The sequence below is a fragment of the Phodopus roborovskii genome, unplaced genomic scaffold, assembly GCF_943737965.1.
Source record: "Phodopus roborovskii unplaced genomic scaffold, PHOROB, whole genome shotgun sequence".
NCBI lineage: Eukaryota > Metazoa > Chordata > Mammalia > Rodentia > Cricetidae > Phodopus > Phodopus roborovskii.
In genome coordinates, this window is record NW_026126567.1 from 7769493 (window position 1) to 7788015 (window position 18523).

The following is an 18523-nucleotide window of genomic DNA, read 5'->3' on the forward strand; positions in this document are numbered from 1 at the left end:
GTGTGGGGCACCCTCTCTGAAGGAACTGCATAGTTAGTGGAAGGTTTCCTGCTGGGTGTTTCCTAGCATTGCTGCAGGCCTCATCTGGGTGCCAGATACCCTGTGTGTGTGTTCTCTCTTCACTCCTTAGACTGTTACGTACGCACGTCGGTAACCTTGTTTCTCAGAGGCAACAAGTGAAGCTTAAAGAGGTTAACAGAGACAGTAAGTCCTAGTACCAGGATGTACACTTCTGCGATCAGACGCCAGCATTCTTAGGTTGCCGAGAGCAATACTGTCCTTTATTGTTCTACATTATACCGTAATTGTCTGTTTATGGGGCTGCCTCCCTGTATCAGCCAGGGTCCCAGCAGGAAACAGGTGGCACACTCAAGATAGGAATGGCTGAGAAGAATTAGATTCAGGAAGAGAGGGGGGCAGGAGACAGAGATGCCATAAAAGAGAATGGGGAACATCCCTAGTCCCGTGGAAGTCTCAAGAGGGAGGAGGTACCTCTGGCAAACGGGACCTAGAGAGGTTGTGCGGGGAGGGCCCTCAGACAGCACTTGCATGGCTAGATCCTGCAGAGGACAGGAAGGCCAACCTCCTGGAATGTTCCTCCTCTACTGGTGTGTTAGCACGTCGCGTGTCTGCACTGAAGGAAAGCTGCAGGACCAGTGGCCTGGAAGGGTAGTGTGGCCCTGTGGGTTACCTGCTATGACTCATTGGCTGCTGAAGAGCTGGGGCATTTCCTGTCCTTAGCTTTTACACCTGTAGCTTGTTGTGCTGAGACCAAGAGGCGGGGGAGGGGAGGAGGGTTGGGCAGGGTGAGGAAATGAGGAGGGAACCAGCTTTAGGAAATGAACAGTCCACGGGGTCTGCTTGCTGCTCACATGTGAGCATATCCATGGGAGTTCTTGGTTTGGATGTGGGTGCCTCGTGCTCATGGGGAAGATGCTGGCACAATCCCTCCAACTCTCAGCCTGTGGCCCTCAGAAAACTTTTTATAACCACTTGTCCTATTGTATGTGAATGTGGAAATCAAGGCCTCCTCCTCCTCCTTCCCGTCCTCTCCTTATTCCTCCTCCTCTTCTTTAATTTAAGAAGCAAGTAGGTAGAGGCTGTGTTGGTCTTACACAGTCTACAAGAAAACAGCCCAAGTTTCTGACTTCCCTGAACCTCATTCAGCAGCCTTTGCTGGGTGGGTAGAAATGTGTATCATCCTGACTCCTATTGTTCTATATAAATGAAGAAAAATTGCCACAGCTATGACATCACAGATACTTTTTTTTTTCCCGAGACAGGGGTTCTTTGTGTAATAGTCCCTGCCTGTCCCAGAACTCACTCTGTAGACCAGGCTGGTATCCAGCTCACAGAGTTCTATCTGCCTCTGTCCCTCCCCCGAGTGCTGAGATTAAAGGTGTTAGCCATCACTCACTGCCCAGCTATTTTTTTTTTTTTCCTCATCACAGATACTTTTAAGGACAAAAACATCTTAACCTTTTTATACTTACATTTCTTCATCTGTTGGCTGGGGACCATGTTATAGCTCTCATAAGATGGTGTAGGAATGGGAGAAAGTTTACCAGGGAAAGCTCTGAGAGGTGGGAGATGAGCTATAGTGGGAGTGTCCTTCCTTTCCCTCTGATTCATATCAGTAGGACCAATAGCCTATGGGTTATCCCCCTGCTGTGTGTGCGTGTGTGTGTGTGTGTGTGTGTGTGTGTGTGTGTGTTTGTGTGTGTGTGTGTGTGTGAGAGAGAGAGAGAGAGAGAGAGACATTCATGTATGTGTGACATTCGTGTGTGTGCCATGGCCTGAGTACTGAGGTCAGGAGACAACTTCCTAGAGTTGATTCATTCTCTCTACTGCGGATTCCAAACACTGAACTCTGCGTGTCAGTCTGACCCTGCCTGTGGCTCTTGTTCAGCATCCAGAAAATGCTTCAGTGCAGACTGACTCACTTCCCACTTTCCTTAACCACCCCCGCCCCCGTCTCTCCCTCCCCTCCTGTGATGGTAAGAACGAACTCGAATGCTCCCATAGGCCCATATGTTTGAATACTCGGTCCCTGGATGATAGAACTGTTTGGGAAGGAATAGGAGGCGTGGCCTTGTTGGAGGGGGGAGTGTCAATGAGGGCAGGCTTTGAGGTTTCCAACACTCCAGACATTTCCAGTGTGCTCTCTGCCTCTTGCATATAGATTAAGATGTGAGCTCTCAACTGCTCTGCTACCATGACCTTTCTCTGCCATCATGGACACCATCCCTCTGAAGTTGTAAGCCCATTTAAACACTCGGGTTTTGTAGGTTGCCTTGGTTATGGTGTTTTGTTACAGCAACAGAAATTGGGACACTCCCCTCTTCTTTTCCCTCCCTCCCTTGTTTGCTACTTCCTACTCTTCCCTTCTTCCCTGCCGTCGTTTTCCTCCTCCCTTTCCTGCTCTTCCACCCATGGCAACAGTCTGGTCACTTGAGGTCTCTCTTTTCAGTCAGCTCTCCAGGGTCTCCTCATTCATGGTCTATCCCTGCAGAAACCAGTAGATTGTTAATCAGAGGGAGTGCATTATGGCCCACAGGTCAGCCCTGAGACTGAGTAGAAGTCAATAATCATAAACCATCCTTGACATTGTGTGAGGTCCGTTGAGACCGTTGTATGGAATAACTAGGAAACCAGGGAGCAAATGTGCAGTTGGAAGAGGTACAAGGCAGCTGGTGTGATTGGGTCCTTAAACTGAGGTGTGGATTTTGGAAGGGTGCTTTGTTGATGGATGCTCTGATCAGTTATACCACTGTCATTGGGGTTAATTCATTTGTAGTTGTTAATCTCCTTTGCATGAAAATATGTAAGGATGCATGCTGCACTTTGAATCCCCAGGGTTGGGAGGTCAGACCCCATCACCAGGTACAGAACTAGACTGTGCTTGTTGTGACTTTAATGGTAGCTCTACTTCTCTGGCATGAATCGAGTGCTGAAAGGCTTCGATGGCTTCCTAGGTAGAAATGCAACTCTTTAAATGTAACAGGTAGAGAAATGTGTTGAGAAGTGGTTACACAAAACAATATAGCACTTCTCAGCAGAAGCATGGCCCTGGGTAAATGCATTCTGAAGCAGGGGTGGGGAGAGGCTGAATATATTCTGTGGGATTTTGATTTGGCCTTTTCCCTGTTCACAACAGGAAGGTCTGGGTTTAACTCCTAGAATGCATGGTGCTGCCCAGGTATAGTCTGCCCCACGTCTGCAGGACATCTTCATCATCTCTTCTGTGATTTAGTTGCTCTGTGGCTGAGGAACATGATGCCAGAAGCGGTTTCCAATGTGGACACAAGTGTTTGGTGGCTGGCTGAGGATGAGCAGGCTCAGCCCCTCAAAACTGCCTCTCCTTCCAGGGCTGAGCAGAGGATGAGACGAGAGATGCTGGAAAGAGTCCTTCCTTGTTAAATGAACTAAGAACATCAGCTTCTTCTGTCTTAGTAGTGTCACATAACTGAAGGCTAGGCAGTAGGAGTTGGCCATTGTTATAAATGGATACGTGTTAGAATCAAGTCAACTCTGGCACAGGCCTGACAGTTCAAGGCACTGAGGTCCAGTAGTGTCTCAGGGTATGGGGCTGTTTTCTGGCTATCATACTTTGGTATGATTTTAAAATAAAATTAAAAAATAGAAGAAATATTCTCTCTCTCTCTCTCTCTCTCTCTCTCTCTCTCTCTCCTTTTCCTTACTCTTGTGTGAATCTGTGAATTTATTCATCGGAAAACAGGGCAAATTATCTTATTTAAATACACTTGAAAGACATATATAAAATGTGTAAAATCAGGACCACAGGGAGTCTGGAACACAAAACCTAGAGTAGATATGTAACTGTGCCAACCACAGAGTCTTAGAGAATTTTCATACTGAAGCTGTAGACACACACACACACACACACACACACACACATACTCTCTCTCTCTCTCGTGTGTGTGTGTGTGTGTGTGTGTGTGTGTGTGTGCATATGTGTGCATGTGTTTCTGAAGGCCAATGTGTTTTCTGATTTTCTGAGACAGGAGTTTCTCATTGTCCTGGGGTTTTCTGTTTTAGCTAGACTGGTTGGCAAGCAAGCCCCAGAGAGCCTCCTGCCTATGCTCTGCATAGCATGTCCATGCCACCATGCCTGGCTTTTTTTTATGTGAATTCTGGGAATCAAAATAGGGTCCTAATGCTTGTATAGCAAGTGTGTTTAACAAACTGACCTGTTTTCCAAGCCCCCTGAAGCTGCAGATTCTTTTCTTAAGCCTTTATGTGTGTGTGTGTGTGTGTCTGAGTGTGTGTTTGTGTGTGTGTGTTTGTGTGTGTGTGTGTGTGCACTAATGCACATGCTCACTGTGAATCTCATCACATCTAACTCTTGGTGTTGAAATGTGTGTCTTGGTGTCATTTCCATATTTTAGCAATGAGGAGTTCATGTCTAAACCAAATTCATTCATGTGCTCTGAGTAGCTATGATGCAATTGTCCCATATTTATTGTATGCTATTATTGGTTCTAAAAGACCTACATGTAGCATGGTATCCTAACCATCTCATCACAACTTGGTCCCTTCCTCATAAACCACAAAGACTTGCTGTTTTGTTCAGGTGGTCATTGGCACCAGGATTTGATGAGTACAACAGACTGTCTTGACTAGCATGCCTATGTGTTCAGAATTTCTTTCTGTAGTGTCAGGTATTAGCAAATTTCTAGTTTGTGGCTGGTCGTTTTTCTTCACTGTAGCCACTTCTTATCATTCACAGGGTGACAGCTATGTCAAGGCTGAAAAATCTAAAATCCCACAAACCAGACTTTTGTTTGTGTATTAGTTACTTTGTTGCTGGTGAAAGGAAACCAAACGTTTGTCAGTGCACCAGTTACTTTGTTTCTTGCCAAAGGACTTTAAGGAAGGAAGAATTAATCTGGGCTCAGGTTTGGAGATGCAGTCCCATCATGACAAGGAGAACAGACCCAGTTGTCTGTGCAGCTGGCTGTCAAGCTGGCACCACAGCGCCTCCTCTCCATCTCTGCAGAGCTGGCCACATGGAATCCACACTCCGGGAGCATGGTGCTTGAGCTGGGTCAGCCTTTTCCTTTCTGTGAGTTCAGGAGAGCTCAGGGGCTAGAGCCATCCACATTCAGGGTGGGTTTTCTCTCCACACTTAAACCTCTCTAGAAATGCACTCATACACCTGGAGGTATGTGTCTTTGGTGACTACAAATCAGGTCGTGTCATATGACAAGCAAGACACAGGGAGACTGGGAACACCTGAGGGGTGTATCTGCGATGACAGCCATCGATCTGGTTCTTTTTCTTCTAAGCATGTAGGTCTCACTCAGCACATGAACTGTGTAGAAATGAATTTGCTGCCCGGGGACCTGTGTGATTTTCTTCCTGGTTCCTATGTTCTAGACAGAGAGACTGTGTTCCCACGGGGGTTGGCTGTCCCTATGAGCAGTGATTAAGCATTCTACCCAAGACCTGGAGACAGGATGGAGTCATTTGATCAGAATTCCTTCTCTCAGACAACTGCCTGTACTCTCAGGACTTTGACCTAGGAGGAGCTTAACTCGGGTCACCAGCTCTAGAGGTTGTAATGTGTAATTGGCTGCATCACACAGACCGTAGGGGCTGGGGGACCTGTATGCAAAGATCTGCCCTTTTTCCGGACGCTTCATCCATCCTTACAGTGGCTTGAATTCTAAAGAAGGCAAGCAAGGAAAAACTGTTCCTGACCCACTAGTACCCTACCAGTCTGCTGCTGGATTATAAATAACACACCACTGATAAAGAGCACAGGGGCCGTAAGTAAACAGCTAAACAAATAACCCAGTTAGGATCCCATCTATTTCAGCCATGAGAAAACTTTTCCTGGGCTCTGACCTGATTGTATTGGAGAGGCTGGGACAACATTGGCTTTAAAGCATAGAAGTCTTGGAGCTTAATCATCTCACTGTGTTTGGAAGCAGCCCTGCCTCTGCTCCTTTAGCCGACAGTGCAAAGGTCATCTAAATACATTTGCTTCTCCAGAGCTCGGCTCTGTGGGAGCTCACTGGCTCCTCTGAGGCTGATTTTCTGAAGCAATTGCTAAGATGGAATTTAAGTGCATACAAAATGTAGTGTGTGCGCATGGTGAATTGAGACCAGTCTTTTCAGCAATTCTATAACTCCACAAAATAGGCCTTGGGGAGTGTCTTCAAAATAACCTAGTAGGATCCCAAGGCCTCTAACATAAAATCTCAATTGTAGAGCACACGTTGGAAAAAACGACTACGATAGAACAATTTTAACTCCTTTGGAATTGAGCTGTTTCCATAAATTCTTGTTTGGCTCAACATGTGCTTAGCCTACCTTATAAATTAGGATTATGTTTCAACTGTATGTAAACAAAGTCCCAAATAACAGTTGAATTAGGTCACACGCATGCACGCATGCACACACCAAGCACCAAGCACCAAGCCAGAGAATCATGGAGAGGGTCCAAGACCAGGCAGGATCCGAATGGTTACCAGAAACCAGACTTTTCTGTTTGTCTAGTTCTACTCCCTGGGCCTATTGCCTCATGATGGAAAATGGCTACCAAAGTACCAGTCATCACATCTACATTACAGACAGCATGGAGAGGAAAGGAGGAAGGATGAAAAGCTTCCTCCTTCAGCCAAAGTAGCTCTTAAGAAAAAGAGAGAGAAAAGAAATGTGGATTCCCATAGAAAGACTTAGGTCGTTACAGGATTCCCTCACCTCGGTCGTTCCCGGTTGCCACCCACACACACACACACACACACACACACACACACACACACACTTCCTCAATACTCCATATCTTCCTTCATGGTCCCCTTTCTAGTTTCAGAGTCCGCACACATACTCACATCCACATATACACATAAATAGAAACATTTAATGTGAGGCTCTGCAAATGAGAGCGAACGTGGGATATTTGTCATTCTGAGTTTGAGATACGTATTTTAGTGCTTTCCCGGCTTTAACGCTTCTGCGCTCCCGCACAGGTTTCCTAGCCTTAGTTGCCTTTACAGCGTACCGCGTGTTCGTGATTCACCTATCTGTTGCCAGCTATGTAAACTGGTTCCATTGCCTTCCTGCAGTGACCCGAGCAGCAGTGAACGTGCATTGGTGAGTGGGCTGAGAGGTATCTCTGTGGTAGGCTGTCCATGGGGTACGTGGACAGGGGCACGTGGTACAGCTGGCTCCTGTGGCACCTGTAGTTCCAATCTTCTCAGGCATCTACACTAATTTCTACAGTGACTGCACTAGTTGCCACTTGTAGCTATTCATATACATCCCTCTTTGTCAGAGCCTCAGCAACACTTGCTGTTTTCACGATGGCAAACTTTCAGGCTGGAGTGAGCTGGAATTGTGCAGTGTTTCAGTTTGCGTCCCCCCGTTGGGTAAGGATGCTGAAGTGTGTGTGTGTGTGGTGTTGGACATTTGTGTTGTTTCTTTTGAGAATAGTTTACTGATTGTCAGTTGTCCTTTGGCATTTAATTCTAATAGTTCTTGTGTACTCTAGATAATAACACTCTGAAGTATGGCTCTTTAAAAGGGCACTTTCCCCAAAGTCCTAAGCATTTACGCTTACCTCTCACTGGGGCTGGTTAGTCTCAGCAGCCATGAGAGAGGCTGGGACATACGTCTTTTTGCTGACTCGGCTACTTCCTTAGATCAGACTGGATTCTTTTATTGAAGAAAGAGAGACCAGATAAAGGTTGTATAGCCAGTCCTCCCTGGCATTCCCAGGAGAGTACTGTTGCTATGTGGTTGAACATGTGGATTCAGGGTGTGTGTACAGTGCTGGGCCCATGCAGAGTGTGATTGCTGAGTCATATGGTAAAGTATTCCAGGTTGCTCCCAAGCTGTGCCAGCTCATGTCCCAGCAATGTGTGTGAGTCCCAGGTTCTCCTCCCCAGCAGCACTCACGACTCTCTCTTTCTGACCATCCTGCTGAGTGGGGCTGGTGTGGTTCTCGTTTGCCGTTCCCTGGTGACACATGTGGGACCTCCCCTCATGTCTGTCAGTCTGGAGTAAAGCCTATTCAACTCCTCAGCCTGATTCGAAATCAGTTATTTGTCTTTTTGTTTGGCTTGGTGAGAGTTTATGTATTTTTGGAGACTCTACCCTTGTCAGAGATGTGACTTAGGGCTGTTTTCTTCAAGCCTGTATCAGTTCCTTTTCTAGATGGAAGCCGCTTAGAGGGAGATTTACAGCTGGGAAGGCCCGTTGAGTCACATGAGACCAGAGAGAGGCAATGCTTAAAAGAAAAGGGTGTGTAGCTAGCAAGATATAGAATGTAAGCTGTGTTTTAAAGCTTTGTCTGAACTGCTGGTAATTTTAAAATGCTAAAATTAGTTGAGGGCAAATAAAAGTCTCCAAACAATGGAGAAAAAGTCAATTCACACACACACACACACACACACACACACACACACACACACACACACACCAAGAGGTTGAAATCAGTCTCTGGAATCATTCAGCAGTAAGGTCTCTATAAATTTATTAAGACAGCAAGTTTAGGACTAGGGTGTTGGCTGGGCAAACATGGATACCTGAGTCCAATCCTCAGAACTTGTGTAAAGGCTAGGTGTGATTGTGTGTACTTGTAATCCAGACCTAGAAAGGCAAAGCAGCAGAGGCTCTTTGGGGCTTGTGGTCACCCATTCTAGCCAGATCAGTGAGTTCCAGGCAACACTGTTTCAAAAACTAAAGTGGGTAATTCCAGGGAACTAGGCTCAAGGTTAATTGCAGGCCTCTCTGCACATCTCTGCCCACCTCCCCGCCAAACACATGTACTCATACACTTCCAGGGCATACATGCATATTTGCGTGTACACACAACAAACCAGCCCCCCCAACCCCGAGAAGTTTTATATTTAGTGCATATGATACTTCTCCATCTCTAAGGCCAGAACATAAAGACTAATTTTTTTAAATGAAGCCTTATAAAATTATATATATATGGAACAGAAGCTAGCTGCATCTGTCAAAGGTTTTGCTAACAATTAGAAAGGTTTTTTTCTTTCTTTTAAATCAGCACCCCAGTGTGATTTGGAATGTTCACGTTTTTGTGAAGGTTGCTAACCAGTAACATATGCTAAGAAAATTCTGCAGTGGGTGGGCAATTTTCCTTTTTCAAATGAAGTAATGCCCTACATTTCACAAGACTACTAACATTCTGATATGATACATGTCATTTTATGTGGGCTCAAATATGTTGCGGGTAAAGTCATGTTTCTAGAAAACAATCATGAGAAACTGACTAACGGAAAACATTCTTGAGAAGGTCCTGCTGCCCAGGACTGAGGGACTTTGGCGCTCTTGGCTTCTCCATAGTTCATGAAACACAGCCAGGAGCATCCTGACTTTTAGGCTTAGTTGTCACATGCTATTAAGAAAAATCCCCCGAGTTATGGGATGTTATGGCCGCAGGGACCTCAGAGAGCATCTGCCCCAGGCTTCTGGTTTCAACCACAGAAGAAGGAAAAGGCCAAAGGAGGTGACAAACATTGTCTAAGAGAGAGGAGCCAGCCAGCCTTCCTGGCATTCCACATGGCAAGCACCTCTGTGCTGCCATATACTGAGTTGTTTCTTCTTGAGTTGTGTTTCAGGGAAAAAAAAAAATAGGTCTCAGGCAGGGAAATGACTCAGTGGATTAAGGCGCTGGCCTTGTGTACCTGGCAACCTGAGTTCAGGTCTCAGAGCCCAGGTCAGTAGCTGGGTGTGGTAGGGTAGTGTGCATTTGCAGCCCCAGAGCTCCTGTGGCAAGCCGGGAGGGGGAGACGGGAGAATTGACCTGCCCAGAAGCTCAGGGGCCACAGTAGGCAGCACCTACACAGAAACAGGGGAGACCCTGACTCAAACAAGCAGAAGGTGTAGACAACTTCAGACCTCTGTGGTTAGCTAGTGGCAAGCTCCATTCGCTTACCTTCAGACAGGGTTTATTTGTACCACACAGATAGCTTGCACACATACAGAACATCTCTCTCTCTCTCTCTCTCTCTCTCTCTCTCTCACACACACACACACACACACACACACACACACACACACACACACACACCACATGGATGGTGTCCAATTGGGTTTTGGGTGAATCAGACACTTAGAAATCCAAGTCACCTTTGCCTGGACTTGGGTCACATTTGAAAATGGACTTTTTTTGAATGTGTTTGAACAGTTCCTTAATTCGTCTCTGTGTACACAGAACCCCTCTTGATGACAGGGTCTGTCTGATGCATGCCTTCAACCCTTGAACAGTTTAACTTAGTACCTGCTACGTATCAGGGACAGTACTGAGCACCTGGCAAGGACAACCTTGTGTAAACCTTCCCGCACACTTACAGAAGTCCTCTTGTCACAATCCTCCGTTTGAAGGTTAAAACTTGGGAATGAAGTAACTTGCCTGAGGTAACAAGTCCTGTGGAGCAAAGTGCTGGCGCTGAACCCGTGTGATCTGAATCCAGGTGGCACACTGGAAAGATTCGGGACCGTGAGAGAATAGTGGGGCAGAAGTAGGCCTCCTGGGAGTCAACAATACCACAGCGCCCACTGGAAATTGTACCAGGCACCTCAGAGGCAGTGATCTCTTCTTTGGAAATGACCACACTGGGTGCTAATCTCAAGAGCTCTGTGTGTGTTGGAGGCCCCCATGGGATGGGAGAAGGGGGAGTGTGATTAGGAAAAGTTGATATATGGTAGCTGATAAGCAAGAGCGGCACGGGCGGACTTAGATGTATCGGCTTTGGAAAGTAGGAAAGAGAAAGGTGATAGCGGTACTAAGATGGGGAAGAGAACGAAAATAGGAGGTGAGCGCGAGTTCTGCTTCAAGTTACAGTGATGGTGTGCCGGTACAGTTTGTGTGCACGCGTGCACGCATGTGTGTTTCCTGCTTTCAAACCCACAGCCTTACATAGTATGCAAGAGCCTACCTCCTTGCTATAACCCCGGCCCTCGTTACAGTTATTAATAGCAGAAACTATTTATATAGGTACTCCTGGTTACTTTGATGCATTCTGCATTAGAAAAGGGAGGTTCTTCCCACAGGGTCTGTATTCCCCCTTAGATATGGAACTGGGAAAGATGGAGAAGTGGGAAACTCTTGGGAGACAAGGTATCTGGCTCCGGCTCCCACACACCTGACAGGAAATACTGGGCCAGTTACCTGCAGGCTTGGAAAGAACTTGTCTGGAAAATTGAAAGTATTGGAAAGCCCATTACCCTGTTAACCCTCTCTGGTACCTGTTGCGTGTGATGAGAGATAGTGAAAACAGCTCTGCATTTCTCCGGTCCTAAGTCTTCTCACACCCCTCCCTTGTTGCCATTTTCTAATTCCTTCATTCATCTGTTGTCGTTCATCCTTCCAGCCCTCCAGGAAATAACCTATGAGCATCTGGGGCCTGGGTGCTCTAACAGTGAGTGAGTGTCCCACCCCTGACTTCTCAAGGAGTTCACAAAGTGGCTGAAGAAATAAAAATACTTGAAAGGGGGCCAGGGAAGGGATCCATAAAAGAGGTATATTCTATCTTGAGATAGCGCAGACGCAGTCATGATTAAGTGTGATCTGCTAACTTTAAAATGAAACCAGTTTACCCAGGGTAAAGCAAAACCTGGGTACCATATGAGTCGTTCACCATTTTTCAGGGAAATTGTTTCTTTTGCACAAACAAAATGAGACTTAAAATCCCAGACATCTATAGATCTCAGGTTTTTAGGAATCCTATAAAACACCATACTTTTTCTTCTCTGGAGGTTGTTTTGCTTATATTGGAAATGATGTATCTCGTAAAAAGAGGCACCAGTACAGTTCAAAACACATTTATGGGGAGCCTGCAGGGACCTGCACCAGACAGAGCCTTCTGTAGGGAAAGAAAAGCCTGCAGGGTTTGGAGTCAGGCAGACTGAATACCATAGGTAAAATATGGTACCTGTTGAGCTGGGACAGGCTGTTTGTGTCCAGTTCTTACAGCTGGAAATGTCCCAGCTCTGTAGGTTCTTGTGAGCATTTCGGGAGATCGTGCTTACACACTACGAAGCCCACGCGCCAGAAGTCTTCTGCCCTTCCTTTAATTCCTGAGGGATGTGGGTGAGCTGGAAATGGCCAAGGCTCCCGAGTACCTCTGGTAGTGCAGGAAACTCAGTAGGAAGCTCTGAGTTCTCAGCCAAACCTTGACACTGACAGAGCTTCGTGTCGCTGTGGGAAGTTCACAGTTGGCTGTGTCTACCTGAATCTGAAGTCTGTTGGAACTGCGTTGGCATCGCTCTGTGGTTTGTGACAGAGGGAGAATGCAGTTATTGAGAATGCACATGCACATGCACATCAATCCCCAACCAATAGAGCCAGGAGACTGCTCCAAGACCAGTCAAGCTTGCATTTAAAACTGAACTCGCAGAAGAGGGGAAAAAAACGTGTATGAAATGTGTTTGCCAAGTTGTCTGGGCCTTTGGGTCCTTTCACTGTCCCTGATTTCTCTGTTGAGCTCGCAGAACACTGACTAGCCACCAGGACATTACACTGTCCTGCTTCACAACCCATCATCTTCGGTTTTCCTGCCTCGTACTCCCAGTGTATAGTTGCTGTGAGGTTGAGTGAGGTCATGACTGCAGTGATCCAGCAGCCCGAGGTGTGTAATAAGCATCACAGTTATTGACTGCTACTCTTTTCATTTTATTTCATATTTGGTTTTTTTGAGACAGGGTCTCTGTGTAGCTTTGTAGACCAGGCTGGCCTCGAACTCACAGAGATTAGCCTGCTTCTGCATATACCACCACTGCCTGGCTTATTGACTGCTACTCTTTTATAGGGCAGAACAGAAATAGGTTCCTGAGTTCACTGACTTGATAGTCAGGCTCTGAGCTTTCTGGGCTCCCAGCCTTCTACATGCCTTTCCCCTCCTAACTCCTTTAGAGGGAACGGTAGGAACCAGAGAGGTAGAATAGAAGGGCTTTTGTGTGTCCAAACTAACCATGTTCCCTTCTCATGAGAACAACCTGGATGTTTCATGTGACATATTTAAATTAAATTAAGTACAATAGGGGCTAGAACAGGCTTTTAAAAAAAATATTACATGAATGCACTTGGGAAACACTTGTACAAAGAACAAGAAGAAAACAGCCTTTATTTCACAGAGAGGAGAGTAACGTGAGCCTAATAGAATAACACATGGTGTCAAATACATCACTCTTGCCCTGAGAGGGCTTTCTCTTTCTGCAGTATTTCTTTCGGCAGGAAACAAGTCTGCGGGTTAACAAGCGAAACGCACAAGGAAGCGTCCATGTTGCCTGTGTCGGGGAACACTGCATCCCACACAGCAGCTCTGTACAGCTCTCCATACAGTAAAGAGACCCGTGTTTCCAGTCTGCCAGGCTCAGTGTTGTGTCTCAGCTCAGGTTACTGTGGTGGTTGCACCTCAGGGCTAACGGGTGCTTTCAGGGACTACATGCTAACGGGTGTTTTCAGGGACTACATGCTAACGGGTGTTTTCAGGGACTACATGCTAACGGGTGTTTTCAGGGACTACATGCTAACGGGTGTTTTCAGGGACTACATGCTAACGGGTGTTTTCAGGGACTACATGCTAACGGGTGTTTTCAGGGACTACATGCTAACGGGTGTTTTCAGGGACTACATACATACGGAGCACCAGGGAGGGCAGTGCCTGACCCAGGATAGGTGCTCAGATCGTAGGGTCCTCTCCTGTATTCCAGGCTTGGTTTTTCCCCCCTGTGATAAGCTTTGGGCAATTCAAAGTCACGCGTGAAGTTGATGATCCAAAAAGAGAACATCAGCTAGAAATATCAGAATTTCTTATCTCCACATAAGGGTTTCAAGTTCCCATGTTAATATCTAAAAGATGGCATCTACGTAAGCTGTTTCAGGCCCTGCTAAGAACTTTATATTCCTTAGCCGGTTTCCTCTTGTAGAAGGGCACTGTCATCGTGTGCTCCCTGACGGCCACCCCCATTTACAGATATGGAAACTGAGACGGAGAGAAACAAAACCACTTTAATAAGGTCTGGTGGCCGCCATGTGGCAGAGATGTGAGCCCAGGCTAGTCTCGTTTGGAATCCACAAATAGATCAACGCTCCTTCCTGGGAATGGAATCCTTTGTTATATCCTCTAGAAGTTACCTGGCTTAGGCCATCCTTTTTTATAAGAACTTTCGTTCTAAAAGATGATCTGTGTATGTGTGTCTGGGTACATGCATGTCAAGTATGCCTAGATCTAAGAGATGATCTGTGTATGTGTGTCTGGGTACATGCATGGCAAGTATGCCTAGATCTAAGAGATGATCTGTGTATGTGTGTCTGGGTACATGCATGGCAAGTATGCCTAGATCTAAGAGATGATCTGTGTATGTGTGTCTGGGTACATGCATGGCAAGTATGCCTAGATCTAAGAGATGATCTGTGTATGTGTGTCTGGGTACATGCATGGCAAGTATGCCTAGATCTAAGAGATGATCTGTGTATGTGTGTCTGGGTACATGCATGGCAAGTATGCCTAGATCTAAGAGATGATCTGTGTATGTGTGTCTGGGTACATGCATGGCAAGTATGCCTGTGGTCAGAAGACAACCTGAGGGCTTTGTTCCCTCCTCCTACCATGGGTCCTGGGGATTGAACTCAGGTTGTTAGAGACGGTGGCCAACTCATGATGGCCCTTACAATTCATTTCTGACCCTGACTGGAATTAATCCTATTTGACATTACTTCCAAAATCCAGAATCATTACTAAGGGGTCTGGCCTCTCACAAGAATATGCAAATCAGCCGGGCAGTAGTGGTGGATGCCTTACTCCCAGCAATCAGGAAGCAGACGCAGGTGGATCTCTGAGTTTGAGACCAGCCTGGTCTACAACAGCCAAGGCTGTACAGAGAAATCCTGTTTCAAAAAATCCAAATAAATAAATAAATAAATACCAAAAAAAAAAAAAAAAAAAAAGTAAATCTTCCAAAGACTGCCTTTTCCCACACCCAAGATTCCAGATTCTGGGAATTAGAGTGTAGCCCTTCCTTCCTCTGAGCTTCTTCCATCCTCCACGTGACTAATTGAGAGATAACTGGGTTGTGGAATGGAAAGGGATGATGTATTTAGAGTCACGCTTCACACAAGAACTGTTCAAAGAGAATCCACTATGTTTCACCGTCTTTATCCGTATCTATTCTTGTTTCTAATAACATTCTGATTACCCTAATTTTACACATGGGAAAGCAAGGTCAGTGATAGGTGGCCAAACTCAAGTTCCAGGACCTGGAAGCATTTTCCTTTTGTTGGCTCCTTGAGGGACTTGGCGAGTGCTGTGACTGGCTAACATCGTAGCTCAGCGCAGCAATGGGTCTCAGGTTCAAAGAGTACCCTTGACTACCCATCTCAAGTTCCCTATCTTCTGATCGTTGTCGGTCATCTTGGTTCCAAAGTAGTTGGGAGAGTGAGGCTTGTGCTTGGAAATGTGACCCAGAGCCAATTCCCAGGTGACAGTAGTCAGCAATACTGGTGCCTCCCAGAAGGACAAACTAATACTACTGTTCTTGATGCATCCTTTCAGGACAACTATCTTGCCAGTGTGAGCAGGGCTTGGCAGAATGAGAGGCACAGAGGTATGAACAGTCTCGGACAGGGATTATAACGATGACAGCATAGATGATACTTGCTTTATATAAAGCCAAGTTCACAGAAGCCCAAGTCTATGTGCATCTGTTTTTTTTTTTTTTTTTTTTCCCCTCCTGGGTTTGGAGAGGATAGTGTATATTTCTGGGTATCTCCCTGATCTCCCTGTAAAGAAACCCAGCCTCTCAGCTTTGCCTACGTCAGAGCTCCAGGAATGGTGTTCAGGGTATTTGAGAAAATGGGAGGTGCAGATGGTTTGCACTAGGATTATGAGAGAGGATTATGGTCCATGCACCCCAGGAATAGTGGGTTGAGGTGAGAAGCTTTGAGAGTCTAATTGCATACCAGACTGAGGAGGTATATACTTACTGGAGCACATTATCTCTTTATTCATCTATTCCCTTCTTGGCTGGAGGAGGCAGGGGAGGAGCAGATATATAACATAATCTTCCGAGGAAAGTGAAACAGCAATCGGTGGCAGCAGCTTGGGCTCTGCAGGGAATTCAGTCATGAGAGAAATCCCTGGCCGCTTACCATTGCTGAGCTTACCTTAACAGCCTTTCGTTTATCTGCAGTCTAGTACAGGCACAAATTAGCTCCAGCCTAGTGGACTCTGTGTGGTCATTTTGACACACCTACCCTCCTATTTTAAGCCACGGCACCCAAACCCAGGGTGACAGTATCTGTGTTTAGGAGAAATCCAAGGCCTCTGGGAATAGACACGCTTATCCACCGATTCTAGCCTCCAGACAACAGTTCATATTTACTGTTTACGCCAGACACAGAGGACTAGCGCTGCTAGCCCAGGAGAAATGACAGGTACTAGATGACAGCTCTGAAGAGAAGGAGGGGGGACAGCCCAGGGGAAGAAGACAAGGCCTCTTGGAGGGAAGTCCTCTTGCTCACTGTTTTTCCTCAGTGCTTTATGGGAGAGCATTGCTGAGGGAGGTTAATTAGTCCAAGCTAGTGAGGGTCCCATTTACAGAATTTCCCAGATGCTGTGGAAAATGAGGTAGGACTTCCTTCTGGGTGGCTCATGCTTCAAAAGCTACATTTTGCAGCCATGGCACATGAGTTCGTCCATTGACCCTCAAGTCACTGGCCCTCTTCAGCTGCTAGTCTTCTCCTGCCTATTTCCCTACGAGGGTTTCACTCTTCAGGTGTCCCAAACTTTTAAAGTAAGAAGGCACTCTCATTTATATTTGTTTCTTTATTTACTAGATTTTTTTTTTTTTTGGAATGACTCTAAAGGTGTATTTCTCATACCTCTCTTTGCCAGGGAAGCATTTATTTGGTCACATTTCCTTAGAAGCTCTTCCTTTAGTAGGCTGAGACACTTGCCTGCCTTGGACAGTGCTGCTAAGAACATGGAGGCACAGTGCAGACCTGGTTTGGCCAAGCCAGGGAGATAAACAGCACACACTTTTGTTTTCTCTATGTGGGAAGCGAGCCTTTCCTGTGCACCCATGAACCTTAACTCAGCCTCCAGCCTGAGTGTCCTTACTTTCCACCTTTGTGTGAGGCATCTGCAGGGTCCCAGCTTCCTAGCCAATAGGATATTGTGTGGTTCACTCTGGATCTTTTCTGCTCACTTTGACAGAAGGCTTCATGGGGCATGCTTTATGTATGACCTTGTCATTTTCATACCTATATCCAACTCCTCCACCGAATTGCTTGTTTGTTAGCTGTCTGATCCTCCAGTGGAGGTCAAGTTCCAGGACAGCAGGAATGTTACCTTACTTAGACTTCCCTCATCTTGGAATTTGTTGGCAGTTTATGAGGCAAACCATTTCCTTTTGACATGAAGTGGTTCTCTCCCTGCCAGTCCCCACACAAGTCCTCACCATGGGTCCCTGAGCTGTGGGCAGATGGGCCAGAGTATACAACCTTAGCCTTGCAGGATGGTCAGTAGGCAGGCTTGGGTGGGCCACAGTGCCTGCCTTCCAAAGGCTTGTGCCAAGACCAGCAATGAGCTTTCAAGCACTCCTGTGGGCCAATCCTGAGACACTTCCCCAAGGCCTAGGTGGGTTTTGCTATTACTGTTTTTAAAATCTACTTCATCCATCATCAGTAGTGAGAAATCAGATGGGTATTTTGGACTGAAGATAGTAGACATGTTATGGCTGAAGTGGTCCTTTTCTCAGAAGAAACTTAGTTTCTGCTTGATAGGAAAGATCATTTGCTCCTGAGAAATAATTTTGCATCTCCTGATGCTCACCGTTCCTCTGGATTAAGGGGGAAAAAAGTATATTGCACATGGACAGGTGAAAAGTATTTCTAAAACACTCCTTTTAAATTAAATTTTAATCTTTTGTATTTTAAAACAATCTGCTGTCTGCACTAGGCACACATCATTGGCATTCAGAAGGCGGAGGGGGGGGGTAAGCCCTGGGTCCTCGGGCCTCGGCCCGCGCAGCAGGAGGCGGCTTTCCGGGCCTCGCTTCCTGCACCCACTCGGGACTAAAAAAGAACACGTACAACTTTTACATTTTTTTTTTTTTTTTTTTTTTTTTGGTCCTCTTTTTGCAAAAAACCGCTCGCGTAACCAGCTCGCTGCTGAAGTAACCGCTCCGGGGGCGGCTGGGTGTGTGTGTGTGCGCGCGCGCGCGCGGGGAGGGAGGGGGTGCGGTTCCGGAGCCCCACGGGCGCGAGCACGAGCGCGAGCGCGAGCATCAGCATCAGCGCGCGTGGCTGCGAGGTGGGGGCCGCGCACGGGCCGGGGCCGGGGGGAGTGGGGGCGCGGGGCGGGCGGAGAGGGGCGGGGCCCACGCGGCGCGTGCGCAGAGAACTTCCGTGTTTGTCCCCGTGACTGCCGCGGCCGCGCCGCCCGCGCGCGCGCGCGCCCGCCGTCCTCCAGCGCCGCGGGAGCGCGCGCCCGGTCACCCAGGCCTCGCCGCCTGTGAGCGCCGC

The 18523-nt window shown here is 46.8% G+C and overlaps 1 protein-coding gene across 3 annotated transcripts in view; it reads left to right on the forward strand.

The window, feature by feature from the left end:
- The window catches only part of Asap1 (ArfGAP with SH3 domain, ankyrin repeat and PH domain 1), a 259627-nt gene that overhangs the window by 52664 nt on the left and 188440 nt on the right, over window positions 1-18523 (forward strand). The window lies entirely within an intron of this gene.